The following is a 23,612-nucleotide window of genomic DNA, read 5'->3' as shown; positions in this document are numbered from 1 at the left end:
CCCAAACTGGGTGAACCACGTATATCTGTGTCTCTCTAGTTTTATGTGTTTATATTTATGCAATATTCTATGTGTTCCCTTGCTCTGTAATAAATATAATTTTCTAACAACTGGTATCAGAGCCGAAGGTCATTTGGCTGACAAACTCGCACGAGAGAAGGGTTCCTGGTTCGAGTGGGAGAAATGGCGAGAGATGGTAAGTTTAGGGTCGAAAAATTTAATGGCCAAAACTTCTCGCTGTGAAAGATGCAGATGGAAGATTATCTGTATCAGAAAGATCTATACCTATCATTGGGTGGAAAAACAAAGATGCCGACGGGTATGACAGATGAAGAATGGAACCTTCTCGATAGAAAGGCACTCAAAATAGTACGATTGTGCCTCGCAACGTCAGTCGCCTTCAACATTTCGAAGGAAACAACGACAGAGGGTTTGATTAAGGCGTTGGCGAAACTATATGAAAAACCCTCGGCCTCAAACAAGGTATTTCTTATGAAACGGTTATTTAATATGAAGATGTCGGAAGGTAGATCTGTTGCAGACCATTTAAATGATTTTAATACAGTTACAAGTCAGTTAAGTTTTGTAGGGGTAAACTTTGAAGATGAAGTTAGAGCTTTGTTATTCTTGTGCTCATTGCCAGAAAGTTGGAATGGTTTAGTAATGACCATTAGTAACTCTATTTCTGGATCTAGCACTTTAAAGTTTGATGATGTTGTCGGTGCTATCCTTAGCGAGGAAATGTGACGAAAAAGCTCCGATAAGACATCAGGTAATGCTTTGAGTGCAGTGTCTAGGGGAAGAAAAATGGAAAGAGGAAAGAGCTCAAGATATCGCAGTAAATCAAGGAAAGGTAGATCCAAGTCCAGATCGGGGATAGTGTGCTGAAAATGCGAAAAGAAAGGACACCTAAAGAAATATTGTAGATCTCGAAAGGGAAAATAAGGAGATGCACAGCAAGAAAACAATCATGAATAAAATGTGACAAGGGAGGTGTTACAAGATGCTTTGATTCTTTCTTTCGAAAATATTATTGATTCCTGGGTGGTAGATTTAGAGGCCTCATTCCATGCCACACCTGATAAGAAATATTTTCATGACTATGTTCAAGGAGATTTTGGACAAGTCTGTTTGGGTGATGATAAACCCTGTAAAATTGTTGGAATGGGTAAGGTTCTTGTAAAACAACAGAATGGAAACCAATGGCTACTGAAGGAGGTAAGGGATGTTCCAGATCCTAAGAAAAATCTGATTTCAATAGGCCAATTAGGCAGTGAAGGTTGTGTGACAACTTTCACAGATAAAGCTTGGAAGTTCACCAAAGGAACCCTAGTAATAGAAAAAGGCGAAAAGGTTGGTACATTGTATTTATGCAATGGTATTTATAACTATGTTAATGCTTTAACTTCCAAAGGAGCAGATGCAGCATTATGGCATCATAGGCTTGGACACATGAGTGAGAAGGGGATGAAGATTCTTCACTCAAGGAATTTGTTGCTGGATTTGAAGAATGTTGATTTGGACTTCTGTGAGAATTGCATTTATGGAAAACAGAAGAGAGTCAAATTTCTCAGAGTTGGGAAAGAAAAGAAGAGCAAAAAATTAGAGCTTGTGCATACAGATGTATGGGGACCTGCTCAAGTATCATCTCTCGGTGGCTCTCATTATTATGTTACTTTTATTGAGGATGCAACTAGAAAAACTTGGATTTATTGTATTAAGAATAAATCTAATGTATTTGATATTTTCAAGAAATGGAAAGCTTTGGTTGAGATCGAGACAGGAAATAAATTGAAGTGTCTCAGATCAGACAATGGAGGTGAATATTGCAGCAAAGAGTTTGATAGGTATTGTTCAGAGCATGGAATTGTAGAGAGAAGACAGTTCCAAGAACACCACAAGGAAATGGTGTGTCAGAAAGGATGAACAGAACAATCATGGAGCGTGCAAGGAGCATGAGATTTCATGCAGGATTGCCTTTACAATTTTGGGCAGATATTGTAGATACTGCTATTTATCTAATAAACAAAGGGCCTTCAAGTTGCTTGGATGGTGGTGTTCCAAAGGAAGCATGGATAGGTAAAAAGGTAAACTACTCCTTTTTAAAGCCTTTTGGTTGTGAGGCCTTTGTCCATATTAATAAAGAAAATAGAACAAAGCTTGAGGAAAAATCAAAGAAATGTACCTTTATTGGATATGGTGTTAATGATTTTGGTTATCGCTTATATGATTATGAAAATCACAAAATCATTACGAACAAAGATGTAATATTCAATGAAAAGGTCTTGTATAAGAATCAGTTGCAGGAAAAGAAATGGAAAAAAGAAAACAAGGAATACACAGTTCTTAATGAGATCACTGAAAAAGTAAAGGTGCCTGAAAATAATAATAATCAACAACCACAACAACAGCAACCACCACAACAGCAACAGGCACCCCAAACACTTGAAAGTTGTTGGGTCCCTATAATACTAGTGATTACCCCATTACTATTGTAGTTATACCCCTTATTAATATTGTTGTGACCCTATTACCCCCATATTGTTATTATTGTGCCCCATAGAATCCCTCTATTGTTATTTTTGTGGCTTTATATTATTATTGTTAGGTCGGCTGGATTATATTGTGACTCCTTAGACTCCTATATATAGAAAGGAGGTTTTTTCATTTGAATCATTCAAGAATTGTTCATTTATGTAATGTAAAGGAGGTTTCCCCCTCAAAGAGGCTAAATTCTAAGGCGTTGATCTATCTTTTCTATCTTTTCTTGAGCTGGTTTCATAACATTTGGTATCAGAGCTTTGGATTCTAGGGTTTCGCTGCTCCAAACAGGTCATCTTGGCATTTTTGCTATAACTTTTTCTATGACGTTTCAGAAGTCGCAAAAAAAACCCATTTGAGAAGAAATCGCGCTGAACCTTGGGTCCAAATTTCAGAGCTTTTCGTGCGATATTTTCGGAGATATGATCTGAGGAAGTTGGCCTTTTTGCAGACTACTGAATTACATTCAAAACAGGTGACCTGGGGAAAATCGTCATAACTTTCTCTCTGAGGATCGGATTGAAATTTCGTAAGAAGGTACAAAAATAGGACGGACTGTAGTTTCTTGTATGCATTTTTCAGATCTAAAGGTCGAAACAGTGACTCGTGGCACGTCGTACAAGTTCGCTCTACTGAACTAGTCTATAATCAAGTCACTGTGGGAGATTTCACATAAATCTTCCTTGGAGAATCCAATTTGGGTCAGACTTGTGGCATTGGAAAGAGGACACAGAGGGCTACTACAGGTCACAAATTTAGAACTAGATGATTGGAAGGTAAAAAGATACATCAGAGGCAATATCGAGCTCCTACAAAGTGAAAAAAGGTGTGTAGATTTTCTTAAATTTTTGCTTAAGCTTGGTTTGAAAATTTATTTTGAAGGACTTCAAAGGGCATAGTAGAGCATTATTATCGGTAACTTATGCCCAGAGGAAAGAAAATGCAAACACCTAGTAAGGAACCTGAAAGCTCTAGCATGACTCATGAAGAAGAGGAAGAAATGCAACATGATATATCAAAATTACAAGACCAAGTGCAACAACTGTCCCTTACACAAAAAGGAACAGAATCTAAGATGGATGGTTTAAAGAAAGGTGTAGAAGCTAAGATGGACTATTTAAAGAAAGGCGTAGAAGCTAAGATGATTGACGTGGAAGCTAAGATGGATGATTTGAAGATAGATTTGAAGACAGACATGGACGAATTGAAGGTAAATGTGAATAAGTTGCTACAAGAAATGGGCACTAAGGGTGAAAGGGTACTAAAGGAAACTCATGATGAGAACAAAAAAAAATGTTAATCATGATTTCGTAGATGCTAATGTTGGATCGAAGACTCACCATATTCCAAAAATCGATATGAGGAAGTTTGATGGCAAGGATCCTGCCACATGGATATTACAGATGGAACAATTCTTTGATCTCAATAATGTGCAAAACACACAAAAGGTACGTATGGCAACTTTATATTTGGAACCAAATCAGTTTGTATGGTATCAATGGCTTTGCTCTCGTAAACAATTTATCACTTGGGCAATTTTTACGAAAGAATTGGTAGCACATTATGAGGATACAAAAAGCAACACTTTTTTTAGCCAATTGATAAGTCTCAAACAAAAGGGTTCAATAATGGAGCACATTGAGGAGTTCCAAAAATTGAACATAAGGGTAAAAGATATTCCAGAGGAGCATAGGATTGATGTGTTCATAGGGTCTTTAAAAGATAATATCCAACATGATGTTCGCCTTTAGGAACCTGATTCATTAGAGAAGGCATTCAGGTTAGCAAGAAAAATGGAAAGCAAAATTATGGCAACCAGGAAGCATACCACTCACAACTATAAAGACGGAAGTTTTGTTGCCCCTAGTCTTCCACAACCTATAAGGTTGACACCACAACAATTGGAAGAAAAAAGAGAAAAAGGGCTTTGTTACAGTTGTGATAGCAAATACACTAAAGGTCATAAGTGTGCTGAGAAGAAATTATTCTACATGGATTGTGAAGAGGAAGAAGAAAAGGAGCAAGAAAGGTCAAAAGAAGAGGATATACTCCAGGAACAAAGCCTAGATGAAGAACAAATAAATCCTACCATATCTTGTAATGCATTGGCGGGAATTACCACTCCTCAAACCATCAAGATAGAAGGACAAATCAAGAAGAAAAAGGTAATAGTTTTGATTGATTCAGGAAGCACCCACAAATTTATTCATTGTAAGGTAGCAAAAGAATTGAATTTCTTCCTATATCCAGCACCAGAGTGTCAAGTGATGATTGCAAATGGAGGAACAATAAATTGCTCTGGAAAGTGCCATAATATCAAGCTATCCATGGGAGAATATGTATTGACTAGCCCAATGCTTTCTATTCCAATGGGAGGTGTTGATGTTGTACTAGGAGTCCAATGGCTACAATCCCTAGGTACAATATCCTTTAATTTTCAAGAACTTTTCATGAAATTTTCTACGAAAGGTAAGGAAGTTGAATTAAGGGGTATTGCAGGGAAACCAGGAAAGATAATCAGCTCTAATGGTATGACAAAGCTTCTAAAAAAGGAGCAAAGAGGTGTAATTGCACAATTATGCTCGCTAGATGTTTCCACATCAGAATCATCTTTTTCTCCAGATCTCCAAAAATTCCTGGACAACCATTCCAAGGTATTTGAGACTCCCAAAGGTCTCCCACCTATGTGTGACCATGATCATGTTATTCATCTGATTCCAGGAAGTGTTCCTCTAAACATCAGGCCATACAGATATCCCTATGTCCAAAAGAGTGAAATTGAACGTATGGTTGCAGAAATGCTAGAGGCTGGTATAATTCAACCGAGTCAAAGTTCTTTCTCTGCTCCAGTAGTATTGGTGCACAAGAAGGATGGATCATGGCGCATTTGTCCAGATTATAGGGAGCTCATCAAGCTCACTATTAAAGATAAGTTCCCCATTCCTGTCATTGATGAATTACTGGATGAATTGCATGGATCAATTTACTTCACCAAGTTGGATCTTCGTTCAGGATATCATCAAATTAGAATGAAGATTGAAGACATTCCGAAAACAGCATTTAGAACTCATGAGGGTCATTATGAATTTTTGGTCATGCCTTTTGGCCTTACCAATGCACCTTCAACATTTCAAGGTTTGATGAATTCAATTTTAAAACCATTCCTTAGAAAATTTGTGTTAGTATTTTTTGATGATATACTAATCTACAACAAGTCTTGGAAGGATCATGTTGAACATGTTGACAGGGTGCTACAACTATTGAAGGAGAAGCAATTATATGCAAAAAGATCCAAATGTTTCTTTGGAGTCCAGGAGGTTGAATATTTGGGTCATATTGTATCTCATGAAGGAGTTAAGGTAGACCCTAGCAAAATTAAAGCCATTAAGGAATGGAAAATCCCCACATCCATAAAGCATCTGCGAGGATTTCTCAGGTTGACAGGGTATTATCGCAAGTTTGTTAAGAATAATGGGAGAATAGCAGCACCTCTAACAACATTATTGAAGAAAGATGCATTTTCATGGACTCCGGAAGCAACAAAGGCCTTTGAACATCTTAAAGAGGCAATGTGCCAAGCACCGGTCTTAGCTACACCGGACTTCACGAAAACCTTTATTGTGGAATGTGATGCTTCAGGAAATGGAATTGGTGCTGTTCTAATGCAAGATGAAAGACCCATTGCTTTTGAAAGTCGTCCAATCAAGGGAAAGTTTTTAAGCAAAGCTATTTATGAGAAGGAAACGTTGGCAATACTCCATGCACTTAAGAAATGGCGACCCTACCTAATGGGAAGACACTTCAAGGTAAAAAAGGATCATGATAGCCTTAAATACTTTTTAGAACAAAGATTATCCTCTGAAGAGCAACAAAAGTGGGTCACAAAGATGTTGGGTTATGACTTTGAAATCATCTACAAAAAAGGGAAGAAAAATGTGGTGGCAGATGCACTCTCAAGAAAGGATGAGGATGTGGAAGCATTGTTGTGCGCCATTTCTATTATCCAACCAGATTGGATAAACGAAGCAAGGGAGGGATGGAAGAATGAAGAAGAAGTGTGGGCACTTATTCGAAAGTTACAACAAGATTCTAGTACGTCTGATACATTTAGCTGGCAAAATGATTTGTTATGGTACAAAGATCGCTTATACCTTTGTAAGAATTCCCAGCTAAAACAAAAGATTCTTATGGAATTGCACACTTCTCCCTTAGGAGGGCACTCAGGATTTTTAAAAACTTACCACAGGGTTAAGAAGGAATTTTTTTGGGATGGCCTTAAATCAGATATTCAAAATTTTGTGGCGGAATGTTTGGTTTGCCAACAAAATAAAGTGGAAACAATTAAGACACCAGGTCTATTACAACTTTTATCCATTCCAAGCCAACGTTGGGAGGAGGTCTCAATGGATTTTATCACAGGTTTACCCAAGTCTGAGGGAAAGAGTGTCATCATGGTGGTAGTTGACAGACTTACCAAGTATGCACACTTTTGTGCATTATCACATCCATTTAAAGCCAGTACAGTTTCTACTGCATTTATGGAAACAATTCAAAAGCTACATGGAAACCCGAAGATTATTGTAAGTGACAGAGATCCCATTTTCACTGGAAATTTTTGGACAGAATTATTTTCTTGTCTTGGTACTCAGTTAGCTCATAGCTCATCTTATCATCCTCAATCTGATGGGCGAACTGTGATAGTAAACAAATGTTTGGAAGGATATCTTCGTTGCTTTGTATCTGATAAACAGACACAATGGGTCAAATGGTTGCCTCTGGCTGAATGGTGGTATAACACTTCCTTCCATACAGCAACAAAAATGACCCCATTTATGGCACTTTATGGGTATCAAACACCATCCATCACATCATATTTAAGAGAAAATTCTAAGGTTCAGGCAGTGGAACATCACATCGAACATCAACAACAAGTCCTCCAACTCTTAAAGGATAACCTCGTGTTGGCACAGAATAGAATGAAACAACAAGCAGATCAACATTGCAGTGAAAGAAGTTGTGATGTAGGTGATTGGGTATTCCTACGGCTACAACCGTATAAGCAAATGTCCCTCAAGCAAGCTAAGAAGGATAATAAATTATCACCAAAGTATTATGGTCCGTACAAGGTGTTGCAAAAGATTGGTACTATGGCATACAAATTGGAGCTTCCTGCAGCTTCTCGATTGCACCCAGTTTTCCATGTTTCATGTTTAAAAAAGGTTATAGGCGACAAGCTCCCAGTTCAAACAATATTTCCAGAACTTGACGAGGAAGGAAAAATTATATTGGAACCGGAAGCAGTCACAGAAAAAAGAACTCGACAACTACGAAATCGTTCAATTTCAGAGTATCTTATCAAGTGGAAGAACTTATCCGCTGAAGATTCCACATGGGAGGATGAGAATTTTATGCAGAAGTATCCAGAACTACTCAAGCATTGAGGACAACACTTTTTTGAAGGAGAGGGGCATGTTGGGTCCCTATAATACTAGTGATTACCCCATTACTATTGTAGTTATACCCCTTATTAATATTGTTGTGCCCTTATTACCCCCCGTGCCCCATAGAATCCCTCTATTGTTATTTTTATGGCTTTATATTATTATTGTTAGGTCGGCTGGATTATATTGTGACTCCTTAGACTCCTATATATAAAAAGGAGGTTTTGTCATTTGAATCATTCAAGAATTGTTCATTTATGTAATGTAAAGGAGGTTGCCCCCTCAAAGAGGCTGAATTCTAAGGCGTTGATCTATCTTTTCTATCTTTTCTTGAGCTGGTTTCATAACAAAAGTGGTGTTAGAAGATCTACCAGGATAAGTATACCCCCTGAACGATACTCTCCTTCATTATATTATTTATTGTTGACTGATTCTGGTGAACCCGAATGCTATGAAGAAGCAATGCAGGTTGAAAGCAGGAAGAAGTGGGAGGAAGCCATGGAAGAAGAGATGGACTCCTTAATTCATAACCAGACTTGGGACTTAGTCAGGTTGCCTGCAGGGAAAACTACTGTTATCGGGAAAAGTGTCTATTCAGAACGACCCTATCCCACTGAGGTGTGACAGTGACCTCAGAAACAAACAGGGAAAACTACTCTTGTATTCTCCTTTATGAACTATAAACGAAGAGGAATAGGATGAACCAACCTGTGTCTTGCGCTGGTCCTTTGATCCAATCTCTCTTCTCTTTGACAGCTTCCAGCTACCTGCTCCCTTACTTGCCCAGCATCACCAAGTTCCTGCAAGATCACAGAAGAAGGAAACTACACAAAGACATGGATTTATGTTCATAAAAAGCTTAGGATCAGATTTAAGCTAAACATACAAATATAAGAAACATCAATGATATACAAGCATGTAGGAGAAACTCAAGTAGTTTTATTGATAAAACAAGAAGATCCAGGAGGAGTTACAACCGATGATTCCTGATCCAGCATCAACCTCCCAGCATAGAATCCCCTCTTCACCTCCAACAAAGCATAAATCACCCAATACTCTGATATCTATCTCAAAACCAACAGCAATTCTCTGCAATGTACAAAATTCCAGCCTCTGGATCTCTTGGTGAGGGATCCATATATAGATGTATGCAAAGAGGATGAGTCAGCTCATGAATTGATTAGTGGCTTCTCTCTGTTAGTTCTTGCTTCCACTTGGAGACTGAGAGCCTCTTACTCATCACTGGTCGAATTCAGTGAGGCAAGTGTCATTGGAGAAGATTCTGGAAGCTACCATTGTCTCTCCACCTCATGGAATGACTCTGCCACTTGTCATTTCCCACTCAACGCACCCTGGTAGTGCATTCAAGTGCGTTGCAACGCACCTAGCCAGTGTATTTGGGTGCTTTGCAACGCAGCTAGCTAGTGGAGCAGCTGAAATGATCCTGATTTGACTAGTTCTGAGCAGTTTCTGGTGGAGAACTTCTGGGAGAAGCTGTAATTTGTTGACCTTGTTTCTTTAGGAGCCGGAACAACACTTTTAGGGACTTAGGATCCCTTGGTTTATGGACATTTCATGCTTATAGCTGTAAGGCACAAAAATGTCTATAACAGTTGCCCCCTAAAGTATGAGGCCATTTATCGGGTGAAATGCTTTATTAGGAGGATCTGAAGTTCTTTCAATGCTGGGAGGAGACCTGTAATAAGATACAATACAATACATTATCTTCATACTATTTTCATGATCTAGCTGAGGCGGGCATTCCCATGCTCAGTTTTATAAATTCATTTTCATGTACATAGGACAGACAATCGTCTGATGGTAGACTGATGATTCTGATGAAGTCATCATCCTTTTGGTAGGATGATTATCTGTGCTGCAATGCTGTACATTTCAATGTCTTTATTTTTCCTGAATATATATCGCAGCCCGGATGGATGAAACTAGATTCGGGGTCTTCAATCTCGTCTGATCTTCACTCGAAGTACAAGTCGATCCATGTGAGAAATGTTTTGAAGTCGAACATGGAAAGACATCGCTTGATTACCAGTCAATGATGTAAACTATTAACAAGCGCGAGAGGAATCACCGATAATGATAATGACCCTCAAGGTACCACAGTACAATTCACGTGGTGTGAATAAAGGACTTGGCGTCGAACACCACGCAAAATCTTTCGGTCGAAGGTCATTGATGTATACCTATCGCCAGAAGTGAGAAACTTGCCATTGAGGCATGCAAGCTTCAAAGTACTGAATGGGGTGTTCCTAGATCAACTTCTTGGATAATGAGCTGATGTCGACAAGAAGCGATCTGTCAAAGGAGGGCCTTAATGAATCCCACATCAATGACACGGAACGGAGCAAATGATTTTGATGGAGGTGAAAATGATCTGATGATATATGGTTCAAGGTGGCGGTCATGAAAGAATGAAGTATAATGTATGGTAGTGGATGGGACACGGGTGACTTCTCTGGATGACTTCTCTTGAACATGTCGGCGACACTTATGTGATGGATTGGTAGCATTTACCCCAAATGTGGATGGTATGGCGTGACCATGGTGATGTGACCGGTGAATGAAACAACCCAACCCGACTCAGGCACGGAGTGGAAGTGTCATGTTCAAGAGCGACTTGCTACCAATAAAGTTTCTTTGAGTTTTCTTCCCAATTTTTCCCTAGTCATTGCTGACCAGTACCTCTTTATTTTTGTCAAGCTTGAGGAGGATAACATATGCTTGTTCTATAATTTTCCCTTCGGGCAAACCCATCGCTATGTTTTAACGATCCTAGCGATAGTGAAACTCATTCTCGCCTAAAGACAAGTTTGTCGCTATTAATCTTTTTTAACGAGTCTAACAACAAAGATAACTCGGTCCTTTTCATTTTTAGAGAGTCTGAAAAGGTACGTAAAGGTAACTCCAAAGTTCCTTTTTCGTCATCTAATCCCTTAATTCCGAAAAAGTATAAAACAATACAGAAGGGATGAATTTTCGATTAGCTTTAACAAGCCGAACAAAACAAGCGCTCGATCTTTTTGTGCAATAATCCCTCAGGTCCAAAATGATTAAAATCTAGAGGAGGGATAGCACTTCCTATCGCTTTAACGAGCTGGAAGGCCAAAACTCGGCAATCTTTTCATATTTTACAAGTCAGTTGAAAAGAGCTTAAAGGAGACTCGTCTTTTGAGGAACGAGTGATAAAATGGATAGCAGCTGATTCCAGGTAAGGTTTGGAATTTTCCAATCACGGCAGTGTCACAAGGATGGCTAGTGAAATCACTCTTCGCAGTTGTTCCTCAAAATGGGTAAACAATTAAATGGAGGTGAATGATCAGCCAATGAAAAAGTGGAGGTGACGGTGCAAACACGACCAAGGCTTTAATGGCTGAAGTTCTACATTCACGGTGGTTATTTGCCAGGGCGAATAGTTCATTTTTTAACGAGCTTAAACGCAGGTGGAAACATTTGCTCGGTCTTATGTTTATTTTTTAACGAGCTTCAACTATGCGCTAAAACTGCTCGATTAAGTGGTCTTGTTTTGATTTTTACCATAGATAGCTTTGTCCTTCCAAAGATAGTACTGTATTTTTCAAATTGCTTCATCAAACTAGTTAGAAATGAACAATATTTGCTTTGAAAATGAGATTAAAATGCTAATACTTTACTTCGAACTACGTAAAAGTAATTAAAAAGTGTTTTTTACCTCTCATTTTACCATTTCATTTGAACTTGGTTTGTTGGAGCTTTGGAGGTGTTTTCCCCCTCGATTTTCATCAGCTAATTTCGGGAGATTCTGTGGACGATTCTCGGTTCCGTCTGGACCAGGTAGGAGCTAAACCTGAGCTCTTTCATTTCATGGTTTCCTTTTTGCATTCTGTGCTTTATTCCCTGCTTTTCTGAGCCCCTGGGGTTTGATGGGTTCGTTCTGCCATCAACGCACCCTGAGCACATCGAAACCTGCGTTGAATGTTGGCCTGTATGAAGGCAGTTTGACATTCAACGCACCTGTAACACTGCTGCAGGTGCGTTGGGCGCAGAAAGAGGATTTGTTGCACAGTTTTTGGTGGAATTTTTGCCTGTTTCTCATCAAAATCAAGATCTAATCTCCTCTCTTGTTTGTTTTTTGCAGAGATCTTGGAGCAAAATGACCCTTACATGGCAAGAACGAGAACATGAAGAAGAGGACATGATTGCCCTACATGATCCTGTTACAGTGAACGCGCTGCGGAATTGTGGCTTGCTGAAGTTCTTCCGCATCTCTAGCATGAGACAGTAGATTAACTTACTGAAGTATTTGCTTGACTCTTGGGATCCTATCAACTAGGTTTTCCAGATTAGGGGAAAATCTATCCCCTTGACTGCAGTAGACGTCTATTTCTTGACTGGCTTGTCGAGGCGGGGTGCCCCCATCTCTTTGTCAGGTTCGGCCCGAGGAGGCGATTCTGTGAGAGATTATGTCCGCCAGTATTGCAAGGAAGGATCTCAACCGAGTAAAGACGGCAAGATCATCATCCGTGATGTCACTTATAGGTCCCTTAGGACTATCCTATTTACTTTTGGTAGGATGGCCGGTAGCGCGTCTCTTCATGTAGCCAACAGATCCTATATGCAGCATGCCTTGGAATGCCTCCAACCGAAGGTGTTCAACTGGTGCGACGCAGTACTTCTTGTAATGAAAGAACAGTTGACCAAGATAAAGAACGGGAGGTTGAAGAACTTTGGTTTCGGTTCTATTTTGACCGCCTTTGCCTTGGAGAAGATACCACTGATGCAGCCGCAGTACATTGCACTCGATTTACCTTCTCCTACTGAACCACGTATGTAGAGATGGGTTGACCATATGTCTAGGCATGCTGGTCAGTCTCAGATTTCATTTTCTGATACCTTCTTCAGGTGGTTTGATCGTCAGGAGATGGTTTATTCCGAGTATCCATATGTTGGCATGGACTTCCGGGGTGATCCAGATTTGGTACTGCCGGATGGAGAGCAGTGGGGTGCTATTGGTAAAATCTCTGACCATATTGCTATTTACTGTTTTTGTTTATAATGTCCTTGTGCTTTGTTCTATCAAGACTCTAATCAAACTCATGTGTACATGCAGATGTTGGTCCCGTTCGTCCAGTAGTTCGCCTGAGAGTACCAGCTGTTGCCCCAGCAGGAGAGGTCGCCGGAAGGGTTATTCTTCGCGACCTTGATGTGGCCGAGACTCTTACAGCTGTGCAGGAGCAGGTTGAGAGCCTTACTCTCGGTATTCCAGATGTGAGGATCGACGAGCTACCTTTGCAGTTACAGCGGCATACTACTGGTGTGCCCAGACGATGGACTCGTCTCTTACGCATGATCGCACAGGCTGTGACTTGCTATCACGAGCATCATTAGACTAGGGTGCCCCCTAGCGTTTTGAGTTTTTGGGTCGTGTGACTGATTTTGTCTTGGTTTCAGAACATTATGTGTAAACCATAAACAGCTATATATATATTTTTGATTTTCGGAGTTTTATTCTGGTTGAGTTATGTGATCCACATGTAAACCATTGATGATGTGTTTCTTTTTATAAATGTTGCAAATGTCTATCTAACACATAGTTTTCTAATGAGTTGGTTAATGTGTTTAAGTTTCTGGAAATATGTTGGTATTGAATAAGATCAAATTGTCTTTCCAAAATCTTAACCCTTAGGAACATGCGATAAATAGCCGGGTTTCGGACGGAATATATACCATTGAGTTGTAGTATTACGAGCTGTGAGTCTAGCCTGACGATTAGGCGGCGTATACCATGAGTGATGGCATCAGAGAGAAGTTCTATCAACGCGCTATATTCAGCGATATTGTTCGTTGATCGACCAATACATACACCTCTGAAACTTACTAACTCGCCGCTTGGATCAAAAATGGCCCAGGCTGCGGAGGACAGGTTCCGCGAACTACGACTCGCTCCGTCGGCATATCCAACACATGGCTCCAATGGGTTTGACATCTGTAATAAATGTAAAAAGGTGGATTACTCAACCAAAACAAACATTCTAGCGAAAACAAAAATATAACAAAAGCATATTGGTTACTACTAGGCGTAGTAACGCTTGAGGTACAACCCATTACGAGGTTGCGCCAGTGGAATCCCGTCGTAGTCCATCAACTCGTAGGCTCCTTTTTCTAACACCCGCTTAACAATGTAAGGGCCCATCCATAAGGACTTAAATTTACCTGCTCCCAACTTATCGGATTCTTGGTCGTAAAGCAGGACCAAGTCACCTTCCGAGAAGACACGGGGTTTGACATTTTTGTCGAACTGCGCCTTGACTTGTTTCTTATGGGCTTCGTTAGCCAACGCGGCGTCACGACGGGTTTCATCCAATTGGATTAATTCCAAGAAACGAGCTTCTTCTTCTGAGGTTCCGGGGAGGAGATCGATTGTGAGTTTGAGAGACGAGATTTCACACTGGACTGGTAAGACTGCTTCTAGGCCATATACCAGTTGGAAGGGTGTGAACCCGGTTGCATTCCTTACCGATGTTCGGTAAGCCCACAAAGCTGAGTACAGGATTAGGTGCCATATTCTTTTGTGAACTCCGATCATCCTTTGCAGCATGCACTTCAGGACCTTGTTGATCGCTTCAACTTGTCCGTTGGCCTGCGGATAATATGGAGTAGAGCTGTCGTGAGACAGCCCTAGTTTGGTAGCTAATTCAACCATCATGTGATTGCAAAAATGCGATCCATGATTTGTGACTATAGCCTGTGGTACGCCGAATCTGGCGACTACATGATTGAAAAAGAAAAGGGCAGCTGTTTCACCAATATTATCTAATGTAGGCATCGCCTCGGCCCATTTGGTAAAATAGTCAACTGCGACTATAATATACCCATGCCCCCCGGTCGAGGTGGGGTTACATGTCATGAAATCGATGCCCCATTTGGCGAATGGCCCAATAGCAACTATTGGCTGTAGAGGTGCGGGTGGTCTTCTGGTTTTGCTATCAAAAATTTGACAAGCATGCAATTATGCAATCTTTGAACATTGTTGGCCAGAAGTATCCTGCTCGTAAGATTTTTTGTGCTGTAGCATATCCAGATTGATGCCCCCCACACGCGCCTGAATGACACTCATTCAGGGCTTTTTCGGCTTCCTCATGGGTGAGGCACCTCCTCATAACTGTATCAATACCACGACAGTAAAGTGTATCACCGACGATCATGTAGTCTTTTGCTTGGTATCGAATACGTTTTTGTTCAGAGTGAGAGGTATTTGGCCTGAATTTTTGGGTTTGGAGATAAATGATTATATCCCCATACCACTCATTGCTTGTAGATATCAGAAACAAACTTTCATCCACGATTGATTCTTCGGATGTTTCATCGTTGGACGACGATGGGAGATCGCATAATAATTCTGCGAAAACTAGAGCTTTCTTTGACTTGGATTTCACAAATTCCAGATCAAACTCTTGAAGGATTGCTATCCATTTTGAATATTTGCCCCCCAGCAACTGTCGCGACAATATATAAGTCATGGGGTTGCAATCTGACAGAATGGTAGTCTTCTGAAAGAGGACATAGTGTCGAAATCTTTGTATCGCCTGAACAGCTACAAGCGCTAGTTTTTCAACGTAAGAATATTTTCTTTCTGTATCATTTAAGTTCTTACTTAAATAATAAATAGGATGTTCAATTCCATCGACTTCTTGCACTAAAACCATTGCGATGGTCATATCTGCTGCATCCAGATACAGGTTAAAGTCTCTTTGATAATCAGGGGCATACATTAATGATGCTTTCATTAGGGAATCTTTTAAAGCATCAAAGGAAGTTTGCGCGACCTGATCCCAGTTAAAGGGTACCCCCTTTTTCAAAAGACGTGTATAACCTTTAGCAAGTTCGGCGTAATTTGGAATGAACCTCCTCAGAAAGTTTGCTTTCCCTTGGAGTTTCTGAATCTGAAGCAAATTTGAAGGTGGAGGCAAATTTATGATTGCCTGGACCTTACACGGGTCGAGACGAATCCCATCCTTGGAGACTACAAAGCCAAGTAAACGACCAGAACTGACGCAAAATACACATTTGTGCGGATTGAGTCGTATCTTGTAGTGTCGGCAACGTAGAAATATCGCTCTTAAATGCTGCGGATGATCAGTCCGCTTTCGCGAATGAGCCGGAAGGTCGTCGAGATAAGGTTGAACGATGCTTTTGATGTCATGGAAGGCATAATTCATTGCCCTCTGAAACGTCGCCCCTACGTTCTTTAAACCAAAGGGTAATTTTCGATATGCAAATGTGCCCCACGGACAAATGAATGCAGTCTTTGACTGGTCCTGTGGGCGGATATTTATTTGATTATACCCGGAGAATCCATCCATGAATGAAAAGATTTCGCATCCGGCGCATTCATCAATTATCTGGTCAATGAAGGGTGTAGGGTAGTTGTCTTTTGGACAAGCTTGATTTACATCCCTATAATCGACGCACACTCTAATTGTCCCCTGTTTTTTCATAACCGGGACAATATTCGATACCCAATCGGTTAGCGGAACCGGGTAGATGAAACCAGCATGGAGGAGTTTTTCAACTTCTGCCTTAATGGCAGTGGCTTTCTTGGGGTACACCTGCCTCAGCCGTTGCCGTACTGGTTTAACATCTGGATACATCTTAATTTCGTGTTCAACGATACTCGAGTCGATGCCTGGCATTTCACTGTATGACCAAGCAAAGACATCTCTAAATTCGCGAAAATGAGCGTTATATATTTCCAGTTCTGACGGAGAACAACATTTGCCGACATAAATATTCTCTACGACATCTGTTTTGGTCGAGATATTTATGGCTATAGTCTCTTCTATGTTGGATAAGTTTCGCTCGGAATCCACCGTATTTACAGTATTTGATAGAAAATCAATTACTGAAGGATGGTAGAGGTCATTTTGAGTATCTTCTTCATAATTTGGAAGAAGAGAACGATGGTGGGAATCATTCCATGGTGCTCCTTCAACTACCATAGCTTGGAGAATTCCTTCGTCGGTGTCATGCACTTGCGACCAAGGATCTAAAGGAGTACCATATTCTCTAGACCTATCCATCCAAACGCTTGATGAGCGTTGATTTGGGTTTGCATCCCATGCCAGAAACATTGATTTCTATAATATTTCTATTGGGCTCGGGGGAAAAACCACTGCATGATCCACGTTAATATCGTTTCCTGAGATCTTTGTGGAAGATATCATGTTGCAGGTTCCTATCGACGCTACTTCCGCCAGATTGATTGGAGGTGGAAGAGCGAAAGTTCCCATTAGTATAGGATCTTTTAGTAGGCCTACTCCGATATTCTGAAGCGAATGGGGGCTTCCATGGATCATGGGAATGCTTCCTGTAACTTGTGAACCATTGGGGAGGAAGTTTTGTTGGTCGACGATTGTAATCCCTCCCTGAAAGGGAAATGCAATCTTTCTAAAATAGGTCGACACAACAGCTGCCATGGCATATATCCATGGTCGTCCTAGTAGGATGTTGTAATCAAGATTCCCATCGATGACTTCAACATCTATTTCTACTGTTTTCCCTCCTAGTTCAACTTTCAAGTTATTTAGGATACCGTATGGGGTATATGTCCTTCCGTCGAATGCTTTTAATGTTGTCGCAGATCGCGACAAGGTTGGAGATCCTAAAGTTTTCCAGCAACTCATCGACATAATACATGTAGATGCCCCCTCATCAATAATCGTTCGGTGAACAGTTTTGTTGAGGGCTTTCACTTGAACAAGGAAAGCTAATTGAGCTGGTAACTGAGGATCGTACCCTTTGTGGTCGAAGGATACAAGATTGGAATCCTTTGGATCAATCCCACCAATGGCTGATAACAAAGCCTGCCTTTGGGATGGGCAATTTTGTAGTACTTCAAGAGTCGACATAGCGGATGGCGATTGGGCCAAATCTTCCACTATGTTATAATGCTGCGCCGCTCTAGCGCGGGGATTAAATGTCGACTTGTGTACTACTCCCTTCGGCGGTTTTATTGTCAATTCAGGGATGGTGGGTGGTACAACTTCTGTCGAAGTTGTTGTCGAACTACTTGGTTGATCTTTATCCTTGTTGTTCGACAGGTTCGGATTCCCGTAATCTTTGTTCCTTATCGAAATCAAAGCATCATTCTTCTGTTTTGAAATCAACAACATTAGCACTTGAGACGGGGAAGCATTTCCACTTTCAACCAGATTTGTTCCTGGATTTGGAAACGGATCAGTTAACACTGCTGAGGTTTTCGAACTCTTAAAGAATTTTTTAAGCTCAGCTTTGTGTGGACAATCTAAAGTCCGATGATCCTCGTCGCATATCATGCATGGATATTTTTGTTTCCTATTTCCAGGAGGGTTTGAAGAAGATTTTTCAGGTGATTGCTCATCCCGTTTCTTCTTCTTCCCTTTGCCTTTCTTCTTGCTTCCTGGTTGTTTGGTTTCTTTGCCCTTATCTGTCGATATGACATTTACTTCCGAAGCAAGAAGTTCATATTTTGCATTTTGATCTGAAATCTTACGGGCCTTCTTGGACGTAGCCTCTGTCGATTTCGTGTCTGTTGTGCCAATCACGCCATCACCGGCGTGAGAGTCATTGTTCGATTTAGGAGGAGGAGGAATTGAGAATTCCGGTCTAGGGGCGTCAGGTATTTTGTCGTAGAGCGTGCCGGACTGAGTGTAAATCAAGTCCAGATATTGTGCACAAGCGATCACTTGCTCTTCCGTTACGACTCCCCCCTTTGCCACATCTTCCGTGATGGAAGGAAGTAATGACTTGATAAACCATTCAGCTAATAGCTGATCGGGAACGTACGTTTTTACCATCCTACGACGACGTCGCCACTCATGTATATGATCAGATATGTGAGTGGCTGTTGTCTGTTTAAAGTTGGTAAGCAGTTCTGTTCCCGTTTCATACCTTATCGGTAATTGAAAATGGGTTAAAAAGGTTGTGGCTAAGGTGCTGAAGTTGTCGAACGAGGCTCTAGGCAATTCAATGTACCATTTTGCCGCCGGACCCGTTAACGTCCTCTGAAAAAGGCGAAGCCTTATCGAATCATCATTTAAAGTGTTTGATGAACACCATAGATGAAATGTCATCACGTGATTCGATGGATCTTCACCCGGATTTCCATTAAATTTAGGAATATCTGATGGAAGTTTATGCAGAATCGCTGGCCACCAAGGGGCGTAAGCAATTGGATCGTTTGTTAACCGGTTTAAATCAGGTAACTCTAAAGTTGCCACGAATGGTAACTGTTGATTCAGGTTAGGTGAAGCATACCCAGGATACGATGGAATCACCTGAGCAGTTGGTCTTTGCATACCGGCATAATGCATTTGATGCTGGTATGTTTGGTAAGGTTGGTGGACTTGACCATTATAAAATGGTTGATTTTGACTGTTTTGAATGTACGGCTGTCCACTGTTTGCAAAGATCTGCTGCTCAGCACCTTGGTATACTTGTTGGAATTGTGGTTGTTGGTATTGCACCAGCCACGGTTGTGAAGCCATGTGCTGTTGCCCGATACTAACCGTTTGACCAAGGTGAGGGGTAATTGTACCCGTCTGGGCCTGTGTCGCCCCACTAGTTGGCGATTGTGGTTGAGTCGCAGGGTCAAGGGGCTGTTGCATTACAACCCGAGAAACTTGAGGTTGACATACAACAGGCAGCGCTTGAACTTGCGACACCGTCACAATAGCTGGCGTAGTCGGTATGTTCGACACAGGTATGCATTGTTGCATCGAATATACAACTCTTGGTTGTTGAGGTAGTATAGGTACCCAACCACTTGAGGTAATTCCAGTATAACCTGAATGCTGTTGTGAACTCCCGTATGGATATCCTCCCGGAGGTGGTAATGAAAGGGCGTACTGCCCCCCATACGGTGGTAATCCAGAACTCAAGGGAATTGTTTGCCCTTGGGGACCGGACTGCCCAAATTGACCTCCAAATGGATCAATTTGTTGAGACTCAACATAAGAGTTTCCGGATATAATTCTGGATGAACAAACAGGAACGGACCAGACTGTCGAAATAGCCCCTGGATGGGCTCCTTCTAGCGGTTGTGAGCTAGTCGGGACAGATGGTATGCCAGCGAACATTGTCGGAGTGACAGCAGGGAGTTCTGCCATCGCTGTGTCAGAAGACACAGTCCTAGATGTTGACGGTTGTTCAGACATTTGTAGTCTATCCAAAAGATTACCTAGCGATTCTACAGGAACTTCCGCTGGTGGTAGACTAACTTCTGATGTCGAAGGAAATAGAGTGATCCCGACTCCAAAATGCGTTGGAGTACTTGCTTGAGGATCTTCTACAATTTCTTCTATCGCAATCAGGCCAGGTGGAAGGGGAAGACCGTCAGGTCCGTAAAATATTTCTGGTGCCGAAGAGGCAGCGACAGATGTTTGAAGAGTAAGACTCTCCGAACCAGTTATAGATGGAATTGGTTCAGTAACACAAGTGTTTACTCTCAAACTAGGATCAGTACCACTATCCTTCTGTGGCTGTTGAACTTCTTCTGTTGAGGCAGGGATTCCAGAAATGTTTGGAGTAACTAGTGTCTCTGATGTTGTTGGAACACTTGTTCTAACTTTGATAGGAGACTTGGATCCGGTTAAACGAGTTCGCTTTGTCCGTACTGGTTTCGCTTCCAGAGACAAAGACGGTTGACTTGTAAGCCTCCGCGAACGACGGGGTTTCAATTGACTTTCTTCCACGATTGCGGATTACTCGATCAACTAAAATAAAAGGGAAAGTATGTTTCCGTATTAAATGAATTTTAGACGCTTTTGACACAACTTGTTTTTTCAGTTGGTTAAGAGTTGAGAAAAAACAAAAGATGACTCTAGTCTCCTTCGATTTTTAATGAGCCTGAAGTGACAAGTGCTCAGATGGACCTTTTCCGTTAAGGAGTCTGAAAAGGAACGAAAGGGACTGCTCTGGAGGTCTAGGTAGAGGGAGTACCAAACCAATCGCAAAACTGCTGAATACTTTTTACGGTATGGCAGTCAATCTTCCCGAATGCTGTGTTCGGTGCATTGCGATCAGTAGGGCGGCCGACACGGCTTCCTATGGATAAAGGTTTTTATGCCTATAGGGGTCTCCCAATATATACTCGATGATACGTGGGAGCACAAGTCCGTACTGGCACTTATCATCTCAAAGTGGAGGAATCACCCAACCATCAGTGAGGACAACAGTTACCAGGCTTTACGACGCCGGAATACGTCTCTAGCCTAGACCTCTAAATGTTGTGCGTTAAGTTACGAAGCGTTGTTAAGTTCAATGAATTTATTTTAGGTTGATCTTTCTTATGAAGTTTGACTTTTGGGTTCACCACGAGATGTAGATATAATTCCTAAAATGCAATCTAAAGATGATAAGCAAGCTTTTATCTCTTTTCAGCAATGAAAATCCTAGCTACAAGGGGAAAAGAAAGACACAATCTTTTCTCAAAGAGCAAAGAGCACACTGTAAATGCACTTTTCCTAAATCAAGCCAAACAGACTGTCAATATGCAAATGCACATGTGCATGTATTTGTTTTTCACTTTCTTAATATTGATGCCTAAAAAGAAAGTTGTTGTACAAATTTGAATTCGCTTTCAAGTAAAAAACACAAACAAGCTTCTTTTAGAAATCAAAAGGTAGAGACGATTACGACACTTTATGATTTTGAAGTAAACACTTGTTTCGACACTAGAAATTCACAAATTCAAGCCAAAGGCAAAAGTAAAAGCATAATCGACTGTCAACAGCAAATAAACTTTCTCCTAAGATCAAAATCGACACTTACGACAGATCTAAATCCAAGGACGACAGTATGACTATTCTACTTTTGCAATGGGAAACTGTAAATGACGCAACAAACACACAAAAACAAATACAGTCTCTTTTATACAACTGGGGCGGAATTAAGGCAAAGAAAAGGGGCTTTTAAACAGACACACACACTGACCACAGGCTGCAAAAATCAAAGGCAAAACTGGAAAAAATGAGCAAAGAACCTCAGCTGCACAGGGCTAAGCTGATCAACGCACCTGGTACACAGAGAAACTGGATTGCAACGCAGGTTGCCCTCTCGGGAACTGCGCTGAAATGCAGGAACTCTTCACAGCACCTGCACTAGGGCAGAAACGAGAATTCTATCCGGGTTCTGGGTCATGGTTTGCAGTTTAATCTATGGTTTTTGGTCGGGTAAAAGCAATCAGTAATGCACAATCAGAGGGTTGATTTAAAAGAGGTTTAAGAGCTATCACAAAGGGTAATCAGATCATTTGTGAATCAGCTATTCAGATCATAAACAAATCCAATGAATGGATTGAAGTAGCAGATGTCTACTTTGCATTTGTAAATGGCAAATGCAGTTCGATTCGCTACTTCTAAGTTTATGAGACGAACAACAAGAGAAACACAAACAAACTAACTAGACACGATCCCCAGTGGAGTCGCCATTTTGTTATCGGGAAAAGTGTCTATTCAGAACGACCCTATCCCACTGAGGTGTGACAGTGACCTCAGAAACAAACAGGGAAAACTACTCTTGTATTCTCCTTTATGAACTATAAACGAAGAGGAATAGGATGAACCAACCTGTGTCTTGCGCTAGTCCTTTGATCCAATCTCTCTTCTCTTTGACAGCTTCCAGCTACCTGCTCCCTTACTTGCCCAGCATCACCAAGTTCCTGCAAGATCACAGAAGAAGGAAACTACACAAAGACATGGATTTATGTTCATAAAAAGCTTAGGATCAGATTTAAGCTAAACATACAAATATAAGAAACATCAATGATATACAAGCATGTAGGAGAAACTCAAGTAGTTTTATTGATAAAACAAGAAGATCCAGGAGGAGTTACAACTGATGATTCCTGATCCAGCATCAACCTCCCAGCATAGAATCCCCTCTTCACCTCCAACAAAGCATAAATCACCCAATACTCTGATATCTATCTCAAAACCAACAGCAATTCTCTGCAATGTACAAAATTCCAGCCTCTGGATCTCTTGGTGAGGGATCCATATATAGATGTATGCAAAGAGGATGAGTCAGCTCATGAATTGATTAGTGGCTTCTCTCTGTCAGTTCTTGCTTCCACTTGGAGACTGAGAGCCTCTTACTCATCACTGGTCGAATTCAGTGAGGCAAGTGTCATTGGAGAAGATTCTGGAAGCTACCATTGTCTCTCCACCTCGTGGAATGACTCTGCCACTTGTCATTTCCCACTCAACGCACCCTGGTAGTGCATTCAAGTGCGTTGCAACGCACCTAGCCAGTGTATTTGGGTGCTTTGCAATGCAGCTAGCTAGTGGAGCAGCTGAAATGATCCTGATTTGACTAGTTCTGAGCAGTTTCTGGTGGAGAACTTCTGGGAGAAGCTGTAATTTGTTGACCTTGTTTCTTTAGGAGCCGGAACAACACTTTTAGGGACTTAGGATCCCTTGGTTTATGGACATTTCATGCTTATAGTTGTAAGGCACAAAAATGTCTATAACAACTACGTTGAAGAATAAATGGGTTTACAGGCTGAAGGGAGAAGATGGAGGAAAACAAAGGTACAAAGCTAGACTTGTGGTGAAGGGGTTTGCACAGAAGAAAGGTATTGATTTTGATGAAATATTT

This window comes from Pinus tabuliformis, chromosome 2_1 (assembly GCF_031772625.1).
Source record: "Pinus tabuliformis cultivar Carrire ecotype Pingquan chromosome 2_1, CPIR1, whole genome shotgun sequence".
Taxonomy (NCBI): Eukaryota; Viridiplantae; Streptophyta; class Pinopsida; order Pinales; family Pinaceae; genus Pinus; species Pinus tabuliformis.
The sequence above is the reverse complement of the archived record's forward strand: the minus strand, read 5'-3'. Positions refer to the sequence as shown.